This window comes from Dasypus novemcinctus, chromosome 3, assembly GCF_030445035.2.
Source record: "Dasypus novemcinctus isolate mDasNov1 chromosome 3, mDasNov1.1.hap2, whole genome shotgun sequence".
Classification (NCBI taxonomy): domain Eukaryota; kingdom Metazoa; phylum Chordata; class Mammalia; order Cingulata; family Dasypodidae; genus Dasypus; species Dasypus novemcinctus.
Window position 1 is genome coordinate 128,523,671 of NC_080675.1, and position 24,740 is coordinate 128,548,410.

Consider the following 24,740-nt stretch of genomic DNA (forward strand, 5'->3'; position numbering starts at 1 on the left):
ACAACCATCAATATTAATCATAGTTTGCACCTTTCAGTCTGCACCTTTAAGACAAGTATCAGCTTTCTTGATCTGAAAATAAATGTTGGGACCTTTCACTCTCTGGGTGGTTTTCTGAAAGAAGAAACAGAGCTCAGAGTTTAACTGATTTGCACAGTCTAGAACCTAGATCTTCTAACTGCAAGTCCAATGTCCTTTCTTCTACCCTTAGTTGATTCCATAACTCAGTTTTTTACACATGCATACTGGGCTTAAAAGTAAAGAGTGGTATAAGATGAACAAGGGAGCCTAACAGGAAATACATAACCTCTGGAGTCAAAACAGAGCTAGGTTTGAATTTCAAGTTTCCCACATACCAACTACTTGGACATGTCTGGGCCTCAGATTTCCAGATCTCCATTCTATTACAAGGGGACTGTGTACACTATCTCACACCACTGTCTGAGAATTGAATGAGATACTGTTTGTAGATACTTGGCAAAATGCTTAGCATATACTGGGCACTTGGCTAATGTTAGTTCCCTTCCTTTTCCCTGTTCTGGACAGATCAGACTGGTTCTGAAGATCAGAGTAGTAGTAGTTTGTTAATTTGAAAGATCATTTTCAAATTAAGTCTGCAATTTTTTTTGGCTGGTTCAAACCATTGTGAATCCATTCAAAATAGATACGACTGATTCAAAGGAGTTCTGGCTTACGTTGATCTGCATATTTCTGTATATTTGTTATGACAGTGCTTGCATCCTACTCACTACTTAGCAAACAAACTTTCCATTTTAAACATCAACAACAACAACAAAAAAGTTTTGACAGGCTTAAATACAAGTTCAAATCTGTATTAAACACTAGTCCATTCTGACAAGCTCATAAATAATTTTAATGGATTATACTAGTTCAGAGTAGATCTACCCAGTTGAAAGAGGATCTACCTATAAACAATTTCTGATTGATCTAAAAACTACTTTAACTAGCTAAAACCAAATGTATATGACCAAAATGATTTTGGTACAATTATAGTTTCCAAAAGACAATATCCAGGTAATGTTCCTTTCCTTCCTAGAACTGTAAGAAAGAACAGTGGGCTTCTAAACTAAAAATTAATAAAATAAAAATAAGGATCTGTTAAGAGCATTTGCACCAAAGGCTACGTCTTTAAATCTGTATCTCCCTGAGGAAGTAGTATGTAAATACCTCAAGGAAATGTCTTCTAGAAAGCCTCTTGCCCCCAATTTGGAACATGCAAAAGATTTTCTTATTCAGCTCACTTCAACCTCTCCTCCTTACACAAATATTTTTTTAAAGTGCTCTCCACCCTCACACTCATCAGATTAACAATAGAAAGCAAGGAACACCCACTTCCTCAACAAGTACTAACTATGTGGTGATAATTGCCTAGTGAGGGAAAGTCAATAATCTTCCTCATTTAAAAAATAAAACACATTAATTTTTTATAATTAGGTTCTCCCAAGCCCCTTGATGCTTAACTTAGTAAGGAAATTTTTAAATAATTAAATCATTTATGTAAAAATTTAGGAGATTAAATAGTTAAGAACAAAGGGGAAAGATCTCTCTCTCTCCCTCTGTTCCACCCTTCCTCTCTCTCACACACACATACACACACCATAGACAAAATTCTCCTCGAAGTTTCCTATTAAAGTCAATCAGACTTCAACAGTAGGATCCTCTAACAATAGGCAGAATCATTTGATCTACTCCAGATAAGAATGACTCTACCCTGTTTTAAGAGCTCTTTTTTGAATGCCAAAATTTCCCTCTTCACATATACACAGTATAGAGAATGAAAGAAAGGGAGGGATAATAATTAATGAATAATGAACAGCTACCATGTGCCATAAATTGTACTAGATATACATTTTTATTTTATTTTATTTTAAGGGATATTTAATATCTGTATAAGACTTACACCCTATAGAGAGTGATGTTTTCTAAATGTTTGGCATGTAGGCTTGGGCTCAAATTCCAAAGCTCCTCTACTTTGTGTGACCTGGGGCAAGTTCTTTAACCTAAGCCTCCATTCTTTCAGCAGTAAAATGGAGATAACAACATTATTAACCTCATCGGGTTATTTGGAGGATAAAACGAGATAATCCACAAAAAGTTTTTAGTACATATCTTGGTCTGTATTAAGTGTTCAATAATTAAAACATCATGAGCAATACTATTAATAGCCTCACCAAATTCTTTATTAGCAAGGCATGTAATTTTATAACTTATTCTTAACTTAAACAGTACCTGAACCTTTTGAAAAATCATATATAAAGAATACAGTTTAGATACAATCACTATTGGAGTCTCTATCGCAAAAGCTACCTTGCATTACAATCTAACAATGAGTTTCATCTGTGTGATTTGGCAATTTCAGAGCTCTAATTTCCAGAAGAAGAAACTGAGGCACAGAGAATGTAAGTGAATGGTCTGCAGTCAACCACCAGGTTAGATATGGAGCTAGGCTAGATCCCAAGTCTTCTGAATACCAACCCTATGCCCTTTTACAAAACACCAAGATTTTTTTCCTCTCTGTCTCCTTTCCTTTAGAGCCAGGAACCTCAGTTATAATTACTTTAATTTAGGAGTCAAAAGTTTTCTGCAGGACCACTGGTTTGAATAATAAATTGCTTTATGATCAAGACTTGGGTTCTAGAGGTGCTGGGCTAAGAGATCTGTTCTACCTTTGCAGCCCCCTATTAAAAAGCCATCTCTGCTGATGGGTTCCCCCAAGAAGAGAAATCATAAATTAGGGGCTTGTCTGCCTTTTATTGGTCACAGAAAAGGCCAGAAAAAAAAAGAAATCTTCTTGATACTTGTACCATCTCTTTCTTTGTCTTTTTTTCCTATAGGCCAAAATGGAAAGAAAGCAGACTCTGAAAATTTTCATTTCCCTATATACTTGCTCAGGTCCTTGGTACATTCTTCTCAAGTCAAGATTATTTTCTCAAATATCTATCTATAAAGATATTTATTCAAGCCCTTTCCCTTGTTCCTTTGTTCAATAAATACTAATTGAATGACTATTCTGTGCTAGGGACTGAGATACAATGATGAGTCAAGACTTGACATGGGAAATTCATTTCCTTACTCCTTCACTCCCTTAGACCTGATATTTTAAACCATGTTCTAAGTTCCGCTAAAGACTACACATACTACTTTGGGTTTCAAAGATGTCAATCCTTATGAGCATTTTACACCTCCCTCATAACCATAATACACCATGGCATCAAAGTAAATATCCCTATATTGCTTTTCCTCTGCAGGTATGTGTACAAGCCACATTTCTGGCATACATGTGAAGATGTGAGAGGGATTAAAAATAGGAAGCTCAATAGAAAATAAACAAAAATAGAATTCTAAAAAGAAAAATGAGGCATATTATAAATAATTTTAATATAATTTTATTAGAGAAGTTAAAGGTTTACAGAAAAATCATGCAGAGTTCCCATATACCCTATTATTAACATCTTGCATTAGTGTAATACCATTGTTAAAACTGATGAAAGAATAGTAAATAATTTTTTACTTGAAAATGTTTTCAAGTTTTTAGAATGGTTAAGAAAATATTTCAGAATTCCTATATAGTTTATGAATTTCACTTCCCTCTGCCCAAAATGATTTCTAGATAGAAATACTAACATGTGAATATAACCATTACTTTTCATATAACAGCACAGAACATCAGCATTGAGAACTATATTGCCATATGTTCTTTCATACAATAATATCCCCTTATCCAGGGATTCATTTGGAGAAAAGTGTTCACATACTGATTGTCACAGAGATATAATGTGTATTCATGTTTTTATGTTTAATGTTTTTAAAAAAAGTAGGCTTTTCTTTTACTTGCTTTTTTATGGCACCATAGTTGACCTATACCTGTCATTCTGGGGGACACATGAAATTGAGGTAGTAGAAATGGGGAAGTGAAATCACACAGAGTGGGGCAGGAGGGCAGAGGCATTTTACAATGTACCAAGATAGGAGTAGTGACAGCGTCTGTTGTACCAAATAAGCCCTGAACACAACTCTCTCACACCATTACAACTCCTGTACCCTGAAGTGAAGCACATCTACTTTTACTACAAAAGCAAGATGCATTACTGCCTAACAGTGGGGCCCACCATTTCCACAAGAAAGGAGAGAGTCTGTGCCCTCTGTGTGCATAAGGTTCCTCTTCTCTATTTTTGGTCTAGATGTGAGTAGATATATTTCTGCCCTCCTGAATAGGTCAGGAATGAAAGAGATGAAATTATAAACAGAGCTTGCTTTGTCTGCACAAACATCTCAGACAAAGAGAAGTGAAAAATTTAATGACTCTGAAAAATAGAAAATATTGGAATCTGGCTCTTCTTTGCCTCCTTATTGAAAAATGTGCTTATCATCTAAATTCAGTATTAAGTTGTAACTGCATTATATATATACCTGTATCTATGATTTATAAATGCATTCCTACCAATACAGTGCTTTGTAGTAATATCATAGATCCATCCTTAACAATGAGGGGAAATTTTTATGGCAAGAAACTGACAGGGTCTAAATTTGCATATCGTGTGGCTTAATGTTTACAAATATGTCCATTACATTGGAATATTTTGTTTTCCCCATTTAAACAAATTGAAAAGAAAAACTTCTAACAGATGTTGATATTCTAACATAGCAAGTTATTCAGAGAGAAATATAAATTATCTGCAACCGCTGTTGAATTTAATATCCATCTCCCAATGCTGCCAGTACAACCAAACCTATCCTCATTTGTAAAAGCTTCCTCCAGACATTAGAAAAGTCTTTATGAGTATTAAAAAGAAAGATCAGGCTGATAGAAAGATAAGCAGTTTCAATCCTTCTACTTAACTATTTTTAAAATATTACTATCACCTCAAAGGATGACCAATGTAATTCAGTAAGTAAATAATACAAGCAGCAATATATTTGGAAAAAAGGGGGCACTGCACAATTCATGAACATAGACAATGTTCTTCTGGAAGACCACTGTCAATGACGCAAATGATATACTTTTTTTCTTTTTTATGGAGACCATTGACTCATTTACTCAAGATCTGTTATTTGTTGGCCAAGCCTTTTTCAGAAGCAGAATATGAATGTTTATAGGAACTTATGGAAAGAAAACTCACCAAAACACAGGGTGTTATATTATTTACAATATGTGATAAGTGGCTAATGTTTTATAAATAGATGATAACAGAAAAAAGATTTACACCATAAAATATCCTTTGTAAAATATAGACAATAAAGTAGAAAGTAGGAGTGGCTGTTTGGTTTGCTGAGTAATATCTCAAATAATATAAAAGCAGGCATATACTGGCCACATCATATGCCACTGCAATGGAATGCCCAATCCATGTTTAAACATAATTCTTAATGCCACCATTAAGCTGGACAGTCTCCAAAATTCAAGAGAAGTGCAAAATCAGTAAGGTCCACTCCCACTCAGAGGTTGCTTTTGTGAGCACACAGAAGATGGTGAAATGTAGGCTTTAGAGTCAGGGTCTTCTCGATTCAAATGGCAGGATACCACCTTCTACCTGTGTAAAATGATTAACAAAATGCCTGACAAAGATCCAAAAATTATAGCTGTTCTTATGAATACAACAAATTTAGGCCTGAATAGTGATCTTATGTCTGTAAGCCTGGTGTTTTGTCATTTTGTCTTTAAAAAATGACATTGAGACTTTACAAAACTCTCAAAGAATGGAATGAAAATACTCTCAAAAATGGAAAAGGAAGAGTAACTTAAACTACCTGGAAGGTAGGATATATTGCAAATTTATCTTTGATTAATAGAGGGAATTCTGCCTTTTAACAAGTTCTAAAGAGGTAAGAGTAAAGAGCTGTTGGTCACATCAGAGAGCCACCAAACTCCTGAGCCTAAATCTCAAAGACAGAAATATAAGGAATGACAGTGATGCTACAGCAGCCAGGACTGACTGGATTACAAATCAAGCAGAACTTGAAGGATTGCAACTGGAAAAAACATTTCCAAGTTTGCAAAACAAAGAACACCCCTACAACTCAACAACAAAAAGACAAATAACCCGATTTAAAAATGGGCAAAGGACTTGAATAGATATTTCTCCAAAGAAGATATACAAACAGCCCTTATGCCTACATCATTAGCATTAGGGAAATGGAAATCCAAACCACAATGAGATACCAGTTCATACCCACTAGGATGGATTTTTTTTTTTTAATCGAAAATAGCAAGTGTTGGCAAGGATGTAGAGAAATAGAAACCTCATGCATTGTTGGTGGGAATGTAAAATGATGCAGTTACTGTGGAAAACAGTTTGGTGGTTCCTCAGAGAGTTAAACATAGAATTACCATATGACCTGGCAACCCCAATTCAACCTATATATGTGAAAGAACTGAAAGCAGAGACCCAGATAGACATCTGTACACCAGTACTCATGGCAGCATTATTCACAGTAGCCAAAGGGTGGAAGCAACCCAAGTACCCATCAACGAATGAATGGATAAGCAAAATGTAGTACATACATACCACGGAATATTATTCAGCTATAAAAAGGAATGAAATTCTGATACATGTTACAACATTGATGAGCCCTGAAGACATCATGTTTGGTGAAACAAACCAGACACAAAAGGACAAATACTATACGAATTCTCTTTTATTAAATAACTATTCCATAGAAATTAATAGAGACAGAAAGTTCATAACTGGGTCCCAGGGGTAGGGTGGGGCTGTGGAATGGGGAGTTAGTGCTCAGTGGGCACAGGAGTTCTGTTTGGGGTAATGGAAAACTTTTGATAATGGATGGTAATGATGGTATCACAACTTTGTGAATGTAATTAATACCACTGAATTGCATATTTGAGGTGGTTAAAATGGAAAGTTTTAGGTGTATACAGGTTACCACAATACAATTTTTTTTTTAATGTATAGAAATCTTCTCTGGTATATAGTTCCCTGGTGTGTGTGTATTTTAAGCACTTAGGGCATTACCACACATACCATTCCCTATATCATTCCAGAACCCCATGCAAAAAGACAGCAGGATAGTGGTTTTGCCATAACCCCAAATTGGAGGCCAGAAGCTTCGACCCTACTTGTTTATTTAGCTTAATTTTTAATAAAATTGAAATCGTTCCTTTTTAATAAAGGTAACAGTAATACTTTTTAAGTTAAAACAAATGTAGAAAGTGTCAGTGAAACACACAAACACAGAGCACACACAGAGAATGCTTTTCCATTTTGACCTAGAAATGGAGTCAGGACTCTCCCAAGCCTCATCCTCCTAGAACATGGGATGTGATAAGGCTTTTTAACAAACAGTCTGACTCTCCTTTGCATCTTACCTACCCCAATTTAATTTTTATTATGTTCTTTAATATGGGAAAGATGTTACTCTATTAGAAGAAGCACACCAAATCAAGAAGGAAACCACTTGTAAAGGAGCAATGAAACTTCTTTCATTCCAAGAAAACTTTTAGAATAGAAAATAATTTTGAATTTGAAGAAAAAGACCTGTGGCTGATGACTGTCCAAATAATAAAAACAAACAGACAAATATCCCTGAGTTGGTAGTGAATGGGGAAGAGGGGAGCTCATTTTTCATTGACTTGTCTAAAAATGAGAATAAGAATATTTCTACTCTGTATAGATTAACCACCATAGGAAAATGGTGTCCAGAATATATAAGCTAACTCCACCTTGGCTTTCCAGAACCAAGGGGACAATCATTTGTACACTGAGATGTCATTTTCATGTTGCTGTTCCATGTGTGATTTTTACCCTTAACAGAATGTTTTTTCCCTAACTTCTTAAACGAAGGACACAGACCATAATTTAACTCTTCTGTGACAAGATATACTGTAATTGCATACATGCAGGACTGTGAATGGTGAGAGCTCCCATCTTACATGTCCTACTCCTAAAGCTAAATTATGCATGAGCGTGGCACACAGGTATTTACAAAGGTTATGAAAATGCATCACATACTGCTTCCCTCTCCCTTATCCTCCCTGCCCCATCCATCTACCAGCAACTGCCCTAAGCAGGCAGAGTTGTTTTCCGCACTCAGGAATATGCTCTTGAGGTAAATGTTAGCTTATATGGCAGCACACAGGATTTCCATGTCTTCACAGCTGGTTTTCTTTTCCAAGTCAAACATCACCCTAGGAAACCTCCATGCTGCATTCTAATAGCCCTACTTCTAAGCATCACCCTGTGCTATGGCCTCTCTACTCCCTTTTCTCTCTTCTGGATATCTTGTCCCTCACTTCCAGGTACTCTTTCCAAACTCCAATGTGTGTATGCAAAAACTACAATTATATTTATACTAAAAAGCCAGTCAATGGATACATGTTTTCTTTGTCACACTATGAGCTACTTTCTTCATGCTAAGATACATGACCCTCCACAGAGAGTACATGTGCTGCTGTGCCTTCAGGGACTTCTACATTTCCCATAAGAAGAATTTTCCCCCAGCTGTGTCTGGCAAGAGAGCTACTCGATGTTGTGCCCATTTTGATTGTACCATAATGTTAATGAAAAGGCAGTATACTGATACTTATTGATTATGAGTTAAAGCATTATCTGTAAATATTCCCATCATAAACCCACTTACTTATTTTAAAAACAGTGAAATAGGCCCAGAAAAATCAAAACCACATCAAAATCAAACCACATCATAATATTTTAGCAGTAGGATTCTTGGCGTTTCATATTAGATATTAACAAGCTATAAACAGCTAGCTATGGGTCTTTTTTGTTCTCATACAGTCTACTCTCCCAATTAATATAGTTACAACATGTGTGTACATGTCCATAAATATCATATTCTTTAATAGTTGAATAAAAAAGAAAGGAAGAAACTCACCTAATGGACAAGGTTTAATCAGATATACTCCTTATTGCTTCTCAAGAAGTCTTTCCTTGTTCCACCTATTCAGGATGCAGTCTTAGAATCAGCTGTTTGTATTTCATCAGTAGCTGTTTATAGAATGGGGTGTGCCTAGTGTTTACTTATGCAAAAGAACTGAGGAACCCTAAAAATGTACTTGCAACCATCAAGCCAATTTCTAAATCAGCCTGTTGGATGAAAAAGCCTGTTTGGATTTTTTGTTACTGTGGTTTCAAATTTTATTGCATTGTGGTTAATGAATATAATCTGTATAATATCAAATTGGGGGGAATTTGTTAAGGTGAGTGAAGTTTTATAAATATTCCAAAACTGTGTGACAAATCTATATAACCTGTTTTTTGGATGTAGAATTACATACATACAAGTTATGTTTTCCAATCTATCTTTTTTTCATAAGGACAGGCCATTGTAATTGTTTTCTTTTTTCTTCTTCCCCTCCTCCTCCCCACCCTGCTATTTTTGCTGTCTGTGTCCATCTGCTATGTGATCTTCTATATATATTTCTCCTTTTTTCTTCTCTTCTTGTCTTTCTCCTCTAGGATTTACCGGGATTTGATCCTGGGGATCTCTGATGTGGAAAGAGGTTCCCTGTCAATCACACCACCTCAGTTCCTGGTCTCTCCTGCGCTTCACCTTGACTCTTCCCTTCATCTCTCTTTTGTTTGTCGTATCTTGCTTGTGACTCACTTGTGTGGGCACTGGCTCACTGTGCAGGCATTCGGCTTGCCACGCGGGCACTGGCTCACCACATGGGCACTCACACGGGCACTCAGCTCACCACACGGGCACTCGGCTCACCACCACATGGGCATTCATGCAGGCACTCGGGTCACCATGTGGACGCTGGTTCACCATGCAGGCACTCACACAGGCCCTTGGCTTGCTGCACACTCAGCTCGCCACGCGGGCTCTTGGCATGCCACACGGGAACTCATGTGGACACCCAGCTCACCACATGGGCACTCGGCTTACCGCGCAAGCACTCACATGGGCACTTGGCTTGCCGCACAGGCACTTGGCTCATCACGCAAGCACTCAGCTCACCACATAGGCACTGACTCTCTGCGCAGGCACACTTTCTCTTCTTCTTTTTCACCAGGAGGACCCAGGGATCAAACCCAGGTCCTCCCACACGGCAGGTGGAGACCTTATCACTTGAGCCACATATGCATCCCTGATATATCTTTACTAACATTTAATCTACCTGTTAGTTTCTGAGAAACATGTATTTCAAAAAACTAGATCATACTTATCTTTAGAAAATTAACACAAGGAAATGTCCTGAAGAGGAAGAATATAAAGCACCATAAGAGAACAAGGCATCGTGTTCCTTATTCAAATTGGCATTATATCTGTGTTCTGGGGATTCATAGAGGTATCTTAAGAGTTCTGTAAACTTCCATTCAAATCATTCATTTTTAACTAGAATTTTAAAAGCATACACAATAAATGACAGACAAGGTTCAGGCACATTTGTTCCATGTATGTTTGCTTTCATCTTGTTATGACAGTCAACTGAGCAATAAGGAATGAACTCAATATGTTGCATTATAACATTTTATTACAGATGATCATAAAGCTTATTTTATGTTTCGGGGTTTCTTGTCTGATTTCTACGATAGAGCTATTGTAAGTTTGGGTTACTTCTTGGCCATAGCAGATCACTGTCTTCACAGCCAGCTGGCGACTCCTGCATAGGGTCTCAGGAAACCTGTATGATGTCATTGCAGCAACCTTTTCATTGCCTCAGGAATCTGTTCTCATTGCAAACTTGCTTTAGCAATAAAACTCTTTCAGTTTCTTTAAATGAAAATTTTCACAGCACCCCAATGTATAGAACAGATGAAAGCAGAACCATTGTGATGGAAGGAATGAAAGCAAAACTACACCTCCAAGGACTCTGGACCCACCAAGGACTTAACAAGGGCTCCATTGTACACCAACAATTGGAAAACGAATATGGAAAGCTCTACCTTCATCCTGGGTCTGAATCATCTCGTTTCTCTTTGCTTTGTACCCAAACACTTCCTCTCTGCCTAAATGCTTTATATTGACAACATACTTATAGTGTCTGCTAGGTTTTTTCATTTAGCAGTGCCTGAAGATGCTTTTACTTGCCCTACTTATCATAGAGTAGCATTGTTCACATCTGAGAGGGAAAATCTGAAATATACGGGTGTCCCTGGTGAGAACTCCAAGAGGGAATAAGGGGCTACTGGGAACTTGAGAGAATAAAATGAGACTATAGGAAAGAGTTCTGGGACAACCTACATTGGTACAGTTAAGGGGAAGGACAAGCAGTGGGTCTAGGGTTGAAAAGTACTGGGAAATGGAGGCCAAGGTGGCCAAAATGGAATCTAAGAGGTTGGATCGACCTTGGGATAGGAAACCAGTATCCTTGAAAACCATAGTAGAGAGAACTGTTGGAAGGACATTTGTAACCAGCCCCACTAGTTATACTTTCCTTTTTCTAAGCATACACATTGAAGCTATCCAAAAATAGGTTCAGATTAGTCTTAATGGGATCAAGAACCTATGCTGAGGAGCAGACATAGCTCAGTGGTTTGAGCTCCAGCTTCCCATGTATGAGGTCCTGGGTTCAATCCCTGGTACTTCCTGAATAACAACAACAACAACAACAAAAAAAAACACACCATAATCTTTGGAGAGCAGATGTAGCTCAATGGTTAAATACCTGCTTCCCATGTATGAGGTTCCAGGTTCAATCCCCAGTACCTCCTAAAAAAACCAAAACTATGCTTAAGCAGGACTCTCAAAAGTCAAGGTATTCTTTGCAGAACACAATAAAATGCTGATATAGCTAATTAAAATAATTGAGAATACATTATTTTATGCTATATCAGAAACCATTTTATACTAAATTGAAGCACAGAAAGCATAAAGAGGCACAAAGTTTAAAAAAAAATATTGGTGGGGGAAAAACTTAAAATTCTCTTCACTAACTTGACTTTTTCCTATGAATTTAGAAGAAATGGTTAGTATTGTCTTATACCCTCAAATCTTCTTGACTCAGCTACCGGTTATGTCATGAAGAATGTTTTATATGAAAGAATTGCTACTAAACCCATAAGAAAATTCCAAGGAAGGAAAAAGGGTATGGGAAAGAAATGACAGAGAAAACCCTAATGTCCCCTATTGGAGCAGGCAGCCTTATAGGACGGAGCCCAGGCCACAAGGGGTTAAATACAAAGGGCTGTCCCGGAAAGTCAGCCACAGTCACCTCAAAATCAAATACCAAGAAACTAAGAAGCAGGTAAAAAAAGAGGAGAGGTAATTTAGGGATTTGGGAGTCTGAAGAAAAGCCTTCCAAGAATTCAAGCAGACCCCTATCTAAACAAGCTGGGGAGATGAATAATGCAAAGCTCATTCACCAGAGCCAGTGGTAACAATAGCCAGAGTAGTTTCCACTTTATCAAAAGCCAGAGGGAGTCTCTTATGTTCTAAACCAGGGCAATTTATTAGGTTCACTTGCTTTCTCGGCTTATCTCATCTAAATTCAAAGGCTTCCTAATTGTTCCAACCAGATTCCTTCACTAAATTTCCTCCTTCTGTCTAGAGCCAAAGGAAAGCCAAGTTTTCAGGTTAGAACTTGGTCCCCCAGGGCCATAACTTGTCTCTGTCGTCTGCCAAGCCTGGAGTAAAAGCACTTATGGGATCCAAACTCCTGAATGCACCTCTGAGGGAGAATTCTCAAGCCAGGAGGCCAAGATTATAGGGGCTCAAGTAAGTGGACAAGACAGTAACTCAGAAAGTATTGATAGAGCCTTGTTAAAAAAAGGAATGGAAAAAGAAACTTCAATACAGATTTGCTAGCACTGAAATAAAGCAGAGTCTCTATGAATCGCAAGGGAACAAGCCAAGAGGGTAAAAGACTAGAGGAGCATACAGTATGTGAAAAGAAAATCATGAAAACGTAATATCCAAGAGTTTGTAAGAAACTGATAAGCAATATCTTTAGAAAGTTTGTGTAACAAGGAAATTGAAGAAACATAATATACTTAATTTTTAAAAATGAGGATAGCATGGGATTCCGTGTTTGAGAGAGGCAACTATAAAGCATTGAAAAAAGTTTTACAAGCTATAAATGAAAATCAGTGTCATAATTCTACAATCATTATGTATACTTTTTAAAATATAAAGCTAGGTTCCATATACCAACAAAATTGATTGTAAAAGTTCATACATTGAGCATTTTGACTTCAGGAAATATTTTCCCATAAAAATGTTATAAATGGTATGTTTTAAGTTAGGACTTTGCTATATATATTTGTACACCACATTTTAAAAATACAACTACTATATAATTAAGCATTGAAAATAAACCAAAACTTTTAACTTTCCTAGGAATGAGACATCACCTTAAAATTTACATGTGAATATCCAAGAAATATTTTTTATACTTCAGGATCTACTGCATAGAATATATTAAAGAAAATTAATCACTCAGCATATAAATTATGTTTTTGAAATTTTAAATAATTTTCTATAATTATTGGTGCTTCTAAGTGGGGATACACATCTTTTTTCTTTTTAAGATTTATTTTATTTTATTTCTTTCTCTTCCCTTTGCCCTGCCCCGCCCTGCTCCACCCAGGTTGTCTGTTCTCAGTGTCCATTTGCTGCATGTTCTTTTGTCCGCTTCTGTTGTTGTCAGCAGCACCGGAATCTGTGTTTCTTTTTGTTGCCTCATCTTGTTGTGTCAGCTCTCCGTGTGTGCAGCGCCATTCCTGGGCAGGCTGTACTTTCTCTTGCGCTGGGCAGCTCTCCTTACGGGGCGCACTCCTTGTGCGTGGGGCTCCCCTACGCGGGGACACCCCTGCGTGGTACGGCATCAGCACTGCGCATGGGCCAGCTGCACACGGGTCAAGGAGGCCCGGGGTTTGAACCGCGGACGTCCCGTGTGGTAGGCAGACGCCCTAACCGCTGGGCCAAGTCCGCTTCCCTGAAATACATATCTTTAACTCCAATAAAATCATTCAGAACTGTGAAAATTTCAGGCTTAGGAAGAAGTGAATGTTAAAATTCTACTCTTTCTGGGAAGCAGCTGTGGCTCAATCAGTTGGACTCCTGTCTACCATATGTGAAGGCAGGCTCACCCTCACACGGCAGAGTGCTGCTGGCCCTCGAGCACCATGGAGGGCCAACTCAGCAAGGTGATGCAACAAAAAAAGGGAGATAAGAAAAAAAAATGCAGAACATGCAGTGAATGGACAGAGAGAGCAGACAGCAAGCAAGTTGTGGCAGGGTGGGGGGAATAAATAAAAATACAAACACAGAGGAACACACAGTGAATGGACACAGAAAGAAGACAGCAAGCAAAAAGCTGCAAGGAGGGAGAGGGGGATAATAAAAAAAATTCTACTATTTCTGATCTGAAACGTCTTATTCTTATGTTCTAAGCAGTAGATAAGAGCTCATAAAAGAAAATGTGTAGGCATCCACTATTTGGAAATTGGGCATTTGTCACATCCATTATAATGGAAGAGGTTCTGCATTTGTTCAGATGCAAAATGTTTATGGAGTTAGTAGCAGCCTAAACATAAATTAAAATTCAGCATGATATTCTGAACCAAAATCTGGGGTATGCAGTCTTCCAGTGGGTTTTAGTGACCCTTTGGGGGAAAAGCGGAGTCAGAAATTGGTTTTCTTATTGAAGTATTGGAATTTCTGAAGCATTTTACTAATATATGGGGTAATGCACAATAATATGTGAAATAAGGCAGTATCAGAAAATCCAGGAGTCTGGTCCTCTCAACACACCTTGGTGCAAAGATGCTCGCCCTATTATTTGGGTTGCCTTCACATCCACCTGCCAGGGGTCAGGGCTGAGGCACTATTGATTGCCCTAATAGAGAAAAGGAAGGGGAAGTTGTTTCAACGGAATCATCCTCACTTATGTTCCCTTTCTCATGGCCTCAAGAATTAACAGAATGACCACAAACTGAGCTAAATGCTTCTCTTCCCACACTACTCTCACCCTGGAAGCCTGTCGTCAAACCACAGGCAACATTGGTCATTCCTTTAATGGATGTTTTCTCAAGATGTATGAATGCTTCATCTTTGTTAATTTGTCTACATTTTATGCTACTGCTAATTGTCCCGCTTCCATCTCCTGAGTGCATCCCATCTCTCACTAAACTTGCTTATTTCCTGAGAACTCCGTCTTCTTGTAATATTGCTTCTCCACTACCCCTCATCACTGGACTTTCAGCAGGCCAGCTGTCACTCAATTGCTAATTGTGTCTACCATCTGGCTTTTTTCTCAACAGCCTCTTCCTTCCTCTGGTTCCCTCTGTCCCCTGCCGATTTCAAACAGGAGTAACTGAAACAGTGTCTTGAGGTGCCACTGATAGCCACTCTTTTCTGGTATAATAATTTAAAGGATATTTTATTTGTATTCAATTCAACAGTATTTGATAAGCAACTGCTATGTGCTCAGCCCTGTGTTAGCAACTATAAATGGCATGAAAGAAATATTTGAGCAAACCACTCCCCTCAAGCAGTTTGTAATTGGGGTAAGGAAGCAAGATACACACATTTTCAAAAATATAATCAGGGATCGAAATGCCTGGTACACTATATAGACAGGCTATTAAAAGTGAAATGGATTTGAAGTCAGAAGATCTGAACTCTACTACTTACTTCCTAGCTGAACTCTACTACTTACTTCCTAGCAGGTCGTAAGACCTCTCCCAGTTTGTTTCCTCAATATGAGAATATTTACCTAGCAGGATTATTGGAAGGATTAAAGGATATATTTTATGAGAATGCATTTTACAAACTGTAAACAAACTGTACATGTAAGGTGGTGGTTTTATATGACAAGTAGTCCCTGGGAGATCAGAAAGGAGAAGCAATCAGTCCCAGGCTTCAAACAGAAACTAGGACTTGAGCTGAGCACCTTCAAAGCTTGGCAGGATTTAACCAGATGATGAGGAATAGGAAAGAGAACATGTTTGGTCCAAGGGCATGGTTGACTTCAAAATAACAAGCATTGAGGAATCCTGTAACCACTTTAAATACAAAATTTATACAGACCCCTCAAAATTTACAGCCACATAGATATAAGGCAAACATACCAATGACTATTAAACTGGCTATAAACCCAAAGGAATGTTTATGATGCAATATGGCAAACTGAAGTAGACTGGACGACTAACCCATGGTGTACAAGGTTCGTCTAGGTCCAGCTCTGCTACCATCTATGTGTGATCCAGCAGAGGTTAACAACCCTTCCTAGACCTTGCTTCCTGCAACATGAAACAAGGGGTTTTAACTTGGTGGTCTCTGCCCAGCACAAATATTCCACATTCTATGATTCTAGGTCCAAAGTCCAGAGTTTACCTATGATAAACTAAGTGTAAAGTTCTGTTCACAAAGATCCATGTTAGAGTTAAAGGTGATCCTTAAAAAAACCAACATCAATTTAACTGTCCAGCACCATGTAATGCTGCAAAGATGGTGACAGGTACATGTCAGAAACCCAAATCAGGTATTGTTAGAATTTAAAAAAATTTTTTTAAAAAGCTACAACTGGACTTCCTGAGGGAGATTCTGTGTGAAAATAAAGCTGTCAGTTCTATAATTTCATTACCACCACCCACCCCACAAAGGGAATTTGCCCTCCAAGCATCTGAGCAGAAAATGGCAATAATCTGCATAAGTGAGGACAATATTTAAATGAGGGTATATGGTTATTTGGAGTCAACAAATATTTAAATGGGGTCATGGTGGCAGCTGTCCTTTGTATTGCCTCTCTCGCCAGGACCTTAAAAGATGATTGCCTACATTAGGAAAGCAGAAATGGAAAATGAGAGGGAATCCAAGAGACATTGGTTAAGAAATAATAGAATGCAGTGCTACATTGGGTGGGAAAGGAGATGGCAAAAGTCACTCCAAAGAATCAAGCCTGGATGACCAGGAGAGCAAAATGGTGTTGCAGACAGAAACAGGACATTTGAAATGGGGGGAGGGAAAGAGTTGGGGTAGGCACAAGGATTTTGTGAATGGGTATCAAATTTTTGGCAGGGTAGGTGGGGATGATGACATTGTATTGGGACAAGGCTGTTGAATCTTTAAAAGTTAGCAAAGCTACTTCTTTCAGAGATGCTTGAATACCTTCCCATCTCGGATGGTCTCACATTTATCCCTGTCCTTGAGACAAAGGCAAAGTGACCAAGAGTGAAAGGTCTAAAAAGAAGGACATGACCGTTCAAACCACTGAAGAGGGAACACAATGTTAGATCAACATAAACAGGACTAAGAACCACAACAGTTGCTCTCAGCTGAACTATACATGGGACATAATGGGCAGTCCCTGCTCTTTTGATAAAACTTTGTTTTCAGACATCATTCCTCTGTTGTAAGGTATTTTATCTGACAGTGAGTAAAAGGGAAATGTCATGGAAGACAGCAGGATGTCCCTTTGTCCCCAAAGCATTCTCTTCTCTTGGAGCCTACATTGGAGTATCTCCTCAGATCAAGAACTTAGATCTCGCCCATCATCACATACCATCCATCTGGACTGCATGTTAATGAAAACATACAACCCAGATGTAATACTTTCCTCCAGCCTCCTTTTCTACCTCTCTCACTCTCTTTGAAATAGCTACTACTTTTATCACTGATGTTAAGAAATGCCATGCCAAAACCCTTCTCTAATTACTTAATGTCTGTGGGTTTTCAGAGGAGGGAAATTATCTTATCTAAACCATATCCACTAGTTATTTTAGTTACTTTGCTTTTTTGTTTTTTTTATGAAACTGTCTTAAGTTTCTTCCTTCTCCAATTTCCTTCTGCCTAGGGTAGTCTATTACTCCTCTTGACTACTTAAATAAGAGTTAGTGGGCTTTACTCTCTCACGAATTTGTTCTCACCATTGTTTTGTTTTTCTTTCACCTCTACCACAATCCCTAAATCAGTCAGCACACTTCAGATGTTCTGGTCCATGAATATACTATCTACCTCTCTCTCTCATATGAACTGAATTTTTTTTAAACAGAGAAGGACCAAAAACAAAAAAAACAACCAATTAAATGTTACCAGACTTTTCCTGAAACAGACTTAAAACATAACTATCACAAAGCCTACACTAGAAAACACTAAAAATAAAGACTTCATTTTCATCCCAGATGGATACTCATGCCACAAGTCCCCTCCTCATCCTCTCCCCAACAGGTAACAGGGAAACATTCAAGATATCAGCCAGGATACCATTTTGTTTTTTCTTGTCTCCCTCATATGTACTGAGCATCTCCCGCCAGCAGGTGCTGGGTTAGGTGTGTTCAATCCTCACCAGATCAACGAAGCAGGAGGAGGAACTCAATTTTGGGCCTAAGAAAGCTCAGCCTCCAGAACGTTATCTAACATGCTCAAAAAAGCACAGCTAGGTGGTAGAGGAAGATACAGGGTTCAAACGCACGTTTGTCTGACTCCAAAGCTCACTCCATTACACCACCGCCTTCCTATACCTTGGTAGAATGGATGAAACTAAGCATAGAGTATAAGATAAAGCATGGCTGTGGGATCCCAACTTCACTCCACGGGAATGTTCTTCCCCATTGTTTCCCCTCCCCAGGCTGCTGGTTCTTTCATCATACGTTGGGAAAATTAAAGTCCTTCTTGGAAGGGTAAAAGATAAAATGAATCTGTCATAACTATAAGGTTAATGGGGGTCAAAGAGGACCAGGGCAGATAGGGCAATATCAGTAGGAATGGGGGACAAGGAATTAACCTGAAAGACCCCTCTATGGGTTCAAAATGAGCCTCCCTCAGCCCTCACCTCACATCCATTTCAAAGCTTACTTAAATCAGTCTTCTATTTCTCTAACCTCTCCTTTGGAACTAAAAAACAATCAGGTAATATTTGATATATCAAAAGAATATATACCATGTAAGTGATGAGCCTATTTTAAATACAAACCCAGAACATCACTAATACTGTTGAAGGTACCTATGTTCCTTCCCTATTCTATTCCCTGCATTGTCTCTAGATGTAACCATTAATCTGAATTTTGTATTTAGCATTCCATTGCCTTTAAACAATTTTTTGTTTTAACACACACATTAAACAACATATTGGTTTTTGCATTTTTGAGTTTCATAAATATGACATCATACTTCATCAGTCTTCCATAATGTGCTTTTTCTCTGAATTTTATGTTTCTGAACATTAGCAAATTTGTTACATATAGCTGTAGTTTATTCACTTTCATTAATGTATAAGATTCTATTAAATGAAGATACCCAATTCATAAGTTTTTATTACAACAGAAATTGGGAAGTTTCCTTTATTGTTGCCATTTAAAACAATACTGCTATAAACATTAATGTAGGTGCCTCCTGATGCACACCTGCAAGAGTTTCTCTAGGAAATTGCTTCTCTACCTTTTTTGTGATGTTTGTATGACATACTGGGGCAAATGCTTATAATCAAAGGCAACAGATTTGGGGACTCCACAGGCTCTGTCAAGTCACTCTAATTCAGGGCATATCAGGAGAGAAGCTCTAATCTAGAGTAGATACTGAGGGGCAGAATTGCTGATCTTAGGTATGTGTTCAGTTATACTATAAGATAAATGACCAATTGTTTTCCAATATATTTCTTCCATGTTACTCTCTCAACTTCACATCTTCTCCAACATTTGGTCCTATTAGGCCTCTCAAATGGTAATACATTTGGGCTCTACATTAGCATTTCTGATTGCTAATGAAGTTGAGCATCTTTTTTAATTTGTTAGCCATTTAGTTTCCTCTTATGGAAATACACATTCATGCCCTTTGCTTATTTTTCTATTGGGTTATCATTTTCTTATGGACATGCAGGAGTTCTTCATATATTCCTGATACTAACCCTATGTCAATTACATATGTTGTAAATATCTTCTTCCTGTTTGCAGATTTTCTTTTCATTTTTTCTTAAAATGGCTCAATCTTAAAAATATTTATCAATATTTTCCTTTACACTTACTTCTCTTTATACCACATTGAAGAAATTCTTCTTTACCTAAGGTCACAACGATATTTTTCTACATTATTTTCCTTTAATCCATTGAGATTTTTTTAAGGCATATATAGTGATCCAATTTCATTAGTTTATTTTTTTAAGGATATCCAATTGTCATAATATCTTTTTTTTTAATTACCCTTTCCCCCAGGATTTGCCATATATGGGCAAATCCGTTTTAGGGGTCTCTATTCTGCTCCATTGGTCAATTTGACTATCCCTGGGTCAATGCCACAATATTTTAATTATTATGACTTTATAATACAACTTCATATCTGGGTGGGCTAGTTCTCTGTTTTTACTGTGGATAATCTTGACATTTCATGTTCCCATCTAAGTTCCTCAAAAATGCTATGAGGATTTTGATTGGTGTTGCATTAAATCTTTAGATTGAATTCAGGAAGATTTTGTTCATGATATTAAATCTACCTATCCATGTACATGTATATCTCTCCATTTATTTGTCTTAAGTGCCTTTAAAATGTTTCCAATAAATTACCTTCATAAGGATCTTGTCCATCTTTGGACCTATCAATAGATACTTTATATTTTTGTCACTGGGTGATAACATTTTTAAAATACATATATCTTCTATTTCCTACTTGGCCACATTAATTCTAACAATGTTAGACATATCAAGTGAAAATAATTAAAATTTGTTTCTTCCTTTCTAATCTTTAAACCTTTTATTTATATTTCCTGTCTTCCTGTGCTAGGTAGAGTCTCCAAAAATATTGATTGGATATAGTGATATAGGCAGTCTTGTCTTGATTCTAACATTTCATTGTTATGAATAACATTTGCTGTAGGTTTTTGGTAGATACTTTTATCAGGTTAAGGAAGTTCTCCATATACTGCTAGTTTGTTAAGAATGGTTATCATGAATGGCCATCAATTTTGTTTCTGTGTCTATTGAGGAAATTATGCAATTTTTTGACCTTTAATTTTTAAATTTATCAGCTTTTACTTTTAGTCTGCCTTTGATCTTTATCTTTTCTTTCTTCTAGTTTCTTTTCTCATCTTCCTGGCTTCTGCTCTTGATTTATACTCTCTACTCAAGATTTCTCTTTCAAAGTCATTCTGTTTCCTTCTCATTTATTCTCTGGGTGGTAGTTTTCAGGGTCATGAATGAATGAAAAATAAACATTTAAAAAATGTCAGGTCCTTGAGGTGATCTCACTCAAAACCAATCTTCAAATTGTGTGTACTTACATTGCTTGCACTTACATTATATGGGGAGAGAATCAGAAAACTTCACAGATGGGATAGGTAAGCTGAGCACTAAATTAGAGTGTGAGTTTCCAGGCACATAGAGGGAGAAGTGACAAATGCAAATGAATAAAAGTTATATACTATGCAGTTTAATCTGGGAAAGGACTATACTTCACGTATTAGTCAAATAAGCATTATCCTTTAAAAAATAACAGAAACTATAAACAAAATAATCTTTGATGCCAAAAGGTGAAACTAATTTTTGATGGAACTTAATAAGGGCTGTCTGACATACAAAATTCAAAAGATGGACCAGGCTTAAAGCTTTTCAAGGAGGGAGCCAGTGCTGGACTGTCTGGGAGGGTAGGGTTGGGTTTAAGGACATCCCAGGCAGAGAATCACCACTTGCAAAGGTATAAGAAGGAGAAGGTTGGGATGCATTCAGGTTACTTCCGGCAGATAGATGTGGCCAAAGGGTTGCATGGCAGTTTGGAGAGGGCATGTCCAGAACAGAGGCTGAAAAGATGGGAGAGGGTTTGGAACCTAGGCCTGAAAGGACTCTTAGATGGCACTAAAAAGTGTGTGTGTTTTATCTTCTGGGCAATAGAGAGCCACTGCAGGCTTTTATGCAGAAGAGGAGCACAAGGTGATTTGTGCCTTAGAAAGACCTCCCCATCAACCACATGGAGCCTGGGAATATACAGAGCATCAGGAGGCTCTGAGGTGAGATGATGAAGGTTTGACTTGAGTTAGTGATAGTAAAGATGAAGAAGAGGGGATTAATTCAAGATACATTTAGGATGGGAAACGGACTTTGGCCCAGTGGTTAGGGCGTCCGTCTACCATATGGGAGGTCCGCGGTTCAAACCCCGGGCCTCCTCGACCCGTGTGGAGCTGGCCATGCGCAGTGCTGATGCGCGCAAGGAGTGCCGTGCCACACAGGTGTGTCCCCCACATAGGGGAGCCCCACATGCAAGGAGTGTGCCCCTGAGGAAAGCCGCCCAGCGTGAGAAGAAAGAGCAGCCTGCCCAGGAATGGCGCCGCCCACACTTCCCGTGCCGCTGACGACAACAGAAGCGGACAAAGAAACAAGACGCAGCAAATAGACACAGAGAACAGACAACCAGGGGAGGGGGGGAAATTAAATAAATAAAAATAAGTCTTAAAAAAAAAAACAACAACATAGCAAACTTTAAAAAAAAAAAAAGATACATTTAGGAGGTAGAACTCCATTCTATTTCTTAGCAAACTGGTATGAAAGCTAAAGATAACCAAAACTTAGTTTAGATAACGGAGAGAAGATGAAAAGAATATAACTAACACTTAGTGAGCACTTCTCTAGACTTTTAAAGTACTAACTCATTTAATACTCACAACAACCTTAGGAGGCCCCTAATCTATAGAATAGAAAACTGATGCAAAGGAAGGTTAAGAACTTGCCCAAGGTCACAGAACCAGTCAAGCGCAAAGTTAACAGTACCTACGTCATACTGTTAGGGATATGGCCAATTAAAGGTGTCTGAAGGATATTCCAAGAATTGTGTTTAAGTGGCATTTGGAAAACAGGAGCTAAGGCTCAACAGAAAAATAAACCATGGACTAGAGTTAATAAAATTATAAAAATGTGCTTTCATCAATTGTAACAAATGTACCGTACTTATGCAAAGTGTTAATAATAGGAATTATTTTAAGCATTTTTCTGTAAATCCACAATTTCTCTAATTAAAATAATAAAGAAAAATAAAGGTTAACAATACAAATTTCAGAGTTATCATCATCATTGTAATTCCTGAGGCCAATAGTCCACAGTCTGGATTATTCACCACAGGAACAAAAGTGGGAGCTTAAAACAGCCTTAACTTTCTCATTGTGAAAACAGAATCTATTCACTATTTGCTGGGTGATGAATTTAACACCCATAGCTAAAGGATACGTGATCAGATTACATCAGCAAGAAGAGAAGCCTGAAAAAGTATGAAATGGGGAACAAAAGGGGAGAGGGTGGGAAACACCAAAAAAAAAAAAAAAAGTCGATGCTCTCGGCTCTTGGAAGGATGATTTATATCCATGTTTGAGCAAAGCGGCTCCTGCCTCCAGAGAAGCAGCAGCAATGAGAATTCAGCCCTAAAAACTGCCCCAGCCATCTAATCCATCACCTCATACCCAGCCCTCACCACAGGGAACCCAACCTCATCCGCCCAATTCTGTTCTTCAGAGAGGTTAAGATGTCAGCCGTGCTGCAACAGGAGAGCAGGGGGAAGCAGCAAAGCATCCTTTTGCAAAGACAGCACAGATGAATGATGGCTCCTGTGATAGTCACTTACGTTTTTATGGATTTTATATGACTCATCATCTGTCACATATGCTATACCCTGAGCTTTGGCTCTAAATCGATCAAGTCTGGGGGGAGGAAGATGAGAATAAGAACAAACGATCTCAGGAGGCTTTAATCCTATTTCCTATCTAAATGAGGAAAAAGGGAAAACGGAAATGGAGAAGTGATGTCCATTTCCTCTTTGAACGCTCAGGTACCGAGAACCTGGAGAGGGCAGCTGGCAGCTGCGCAGCTGCAACTGCAGCAGAGGCAGCCCCGGGCTCCCGCACCTGCTACTACTGTGCAAGGCCCCGGTTGCCATGGTGCCGTCTTGCTGGCGGCAGGACTTCAACAGCTTTCCCTTTCAGCCACATCTCCTGTCTGGTGGACAGCAGCAACAGCAAAAAAGAAGGGAAAATGCTGTTTACACTCACTAGAGTGTAAGCCACGAGTGTAATGGCTTCAGGGTCCCTGAAAACTATGGCTGGAAGGGATAAAGAAGGTGGAAAGAGACAGAGAAAGCAACTACGGTGGGGAGTAAACTTATTTGGAATGTATTAAATCCAACCTGCTGGATGTTCTATGGAGAAGATGCCTCATGAAAGAAGCACACAGAAAAATATTTTTTTTGGATTTATAATCCAAGAATCTTGACACAGAATGTCAGTTTTAGTCAAGGCTCTTTTTTCTACAGTGATTTCTGATAATGGGGCTCTGATTCACTTCTAGGTGAAAAGCATGAAGTTGTGGCTAAAAAAAGGAAAATGACTATTGGTCAGCACATTGCAGTGCAAGTCAGGACACTTGGCAGAATGCCTTGGTCCAGACACTAATCAACCAAATGAGCTTAGCCCTTCTAAGCATCAGTTTTTTCATCTGTAAAATGAGGAACTGGGATTAAAAGAACTTGAAGGGTTCTTCCACACTCTTAGCCTAAATGCTTGTGGGTATTCAGGAACAGGGAAGCCCCTCTCTAAGGCTTTCAGCCTCCAAGTATATGTGCCAGGGACACCCAACTATGACACTGGTCACAATCAAATCAAAGATAAGTCAATACATAGACACTCACAAAAATATGCCCACACATTTGATTAAAAATGGGTTAGTGGGCAGAGACCACTAACTTCTTCACATGCTCAGCATCCAGTACAAAACCAGGCACTTGGCTTAAATGTTTACTGCATGCACTTGGTGGCAGTTCTTGAAAATGTCATATTATGAAATTTTTTAAACATATCCAAAAGTTTGAAAAAGAGAAAATTTCATAATAAACCC

The 24,740-nt window shown here is 38.2% G+C and overlaps 1 protein-coding gene across 4 annotated transcripts in view; it reads right to left on the reverse strand.

The window, feature by feature from the left end:
- Nucleotides 1-24,740, reverse strand: part of RAB27A (RAB27A, member RAS oncogene family) — an 81,350-nt gene that overhangs the window by 34,945 nt on the left and 21,665 nt on the right. Inside the window, exon 1 of one of the 4 annotated variants that reach the window (XM_004470838.4) lies at nt 8,869-8,952. The exons of the other annotated variants lie outside the window; for them this stretch is intronic. The gene's annotated coding sequence lies outside the window, so the exon portion shown is untranslated. Of the gene's footprint in view, nt 1-8,868; nt 8,953-24,740 lie in introns of those variants that run through there. 4 annotated transcript variants of the gene reach the window in all.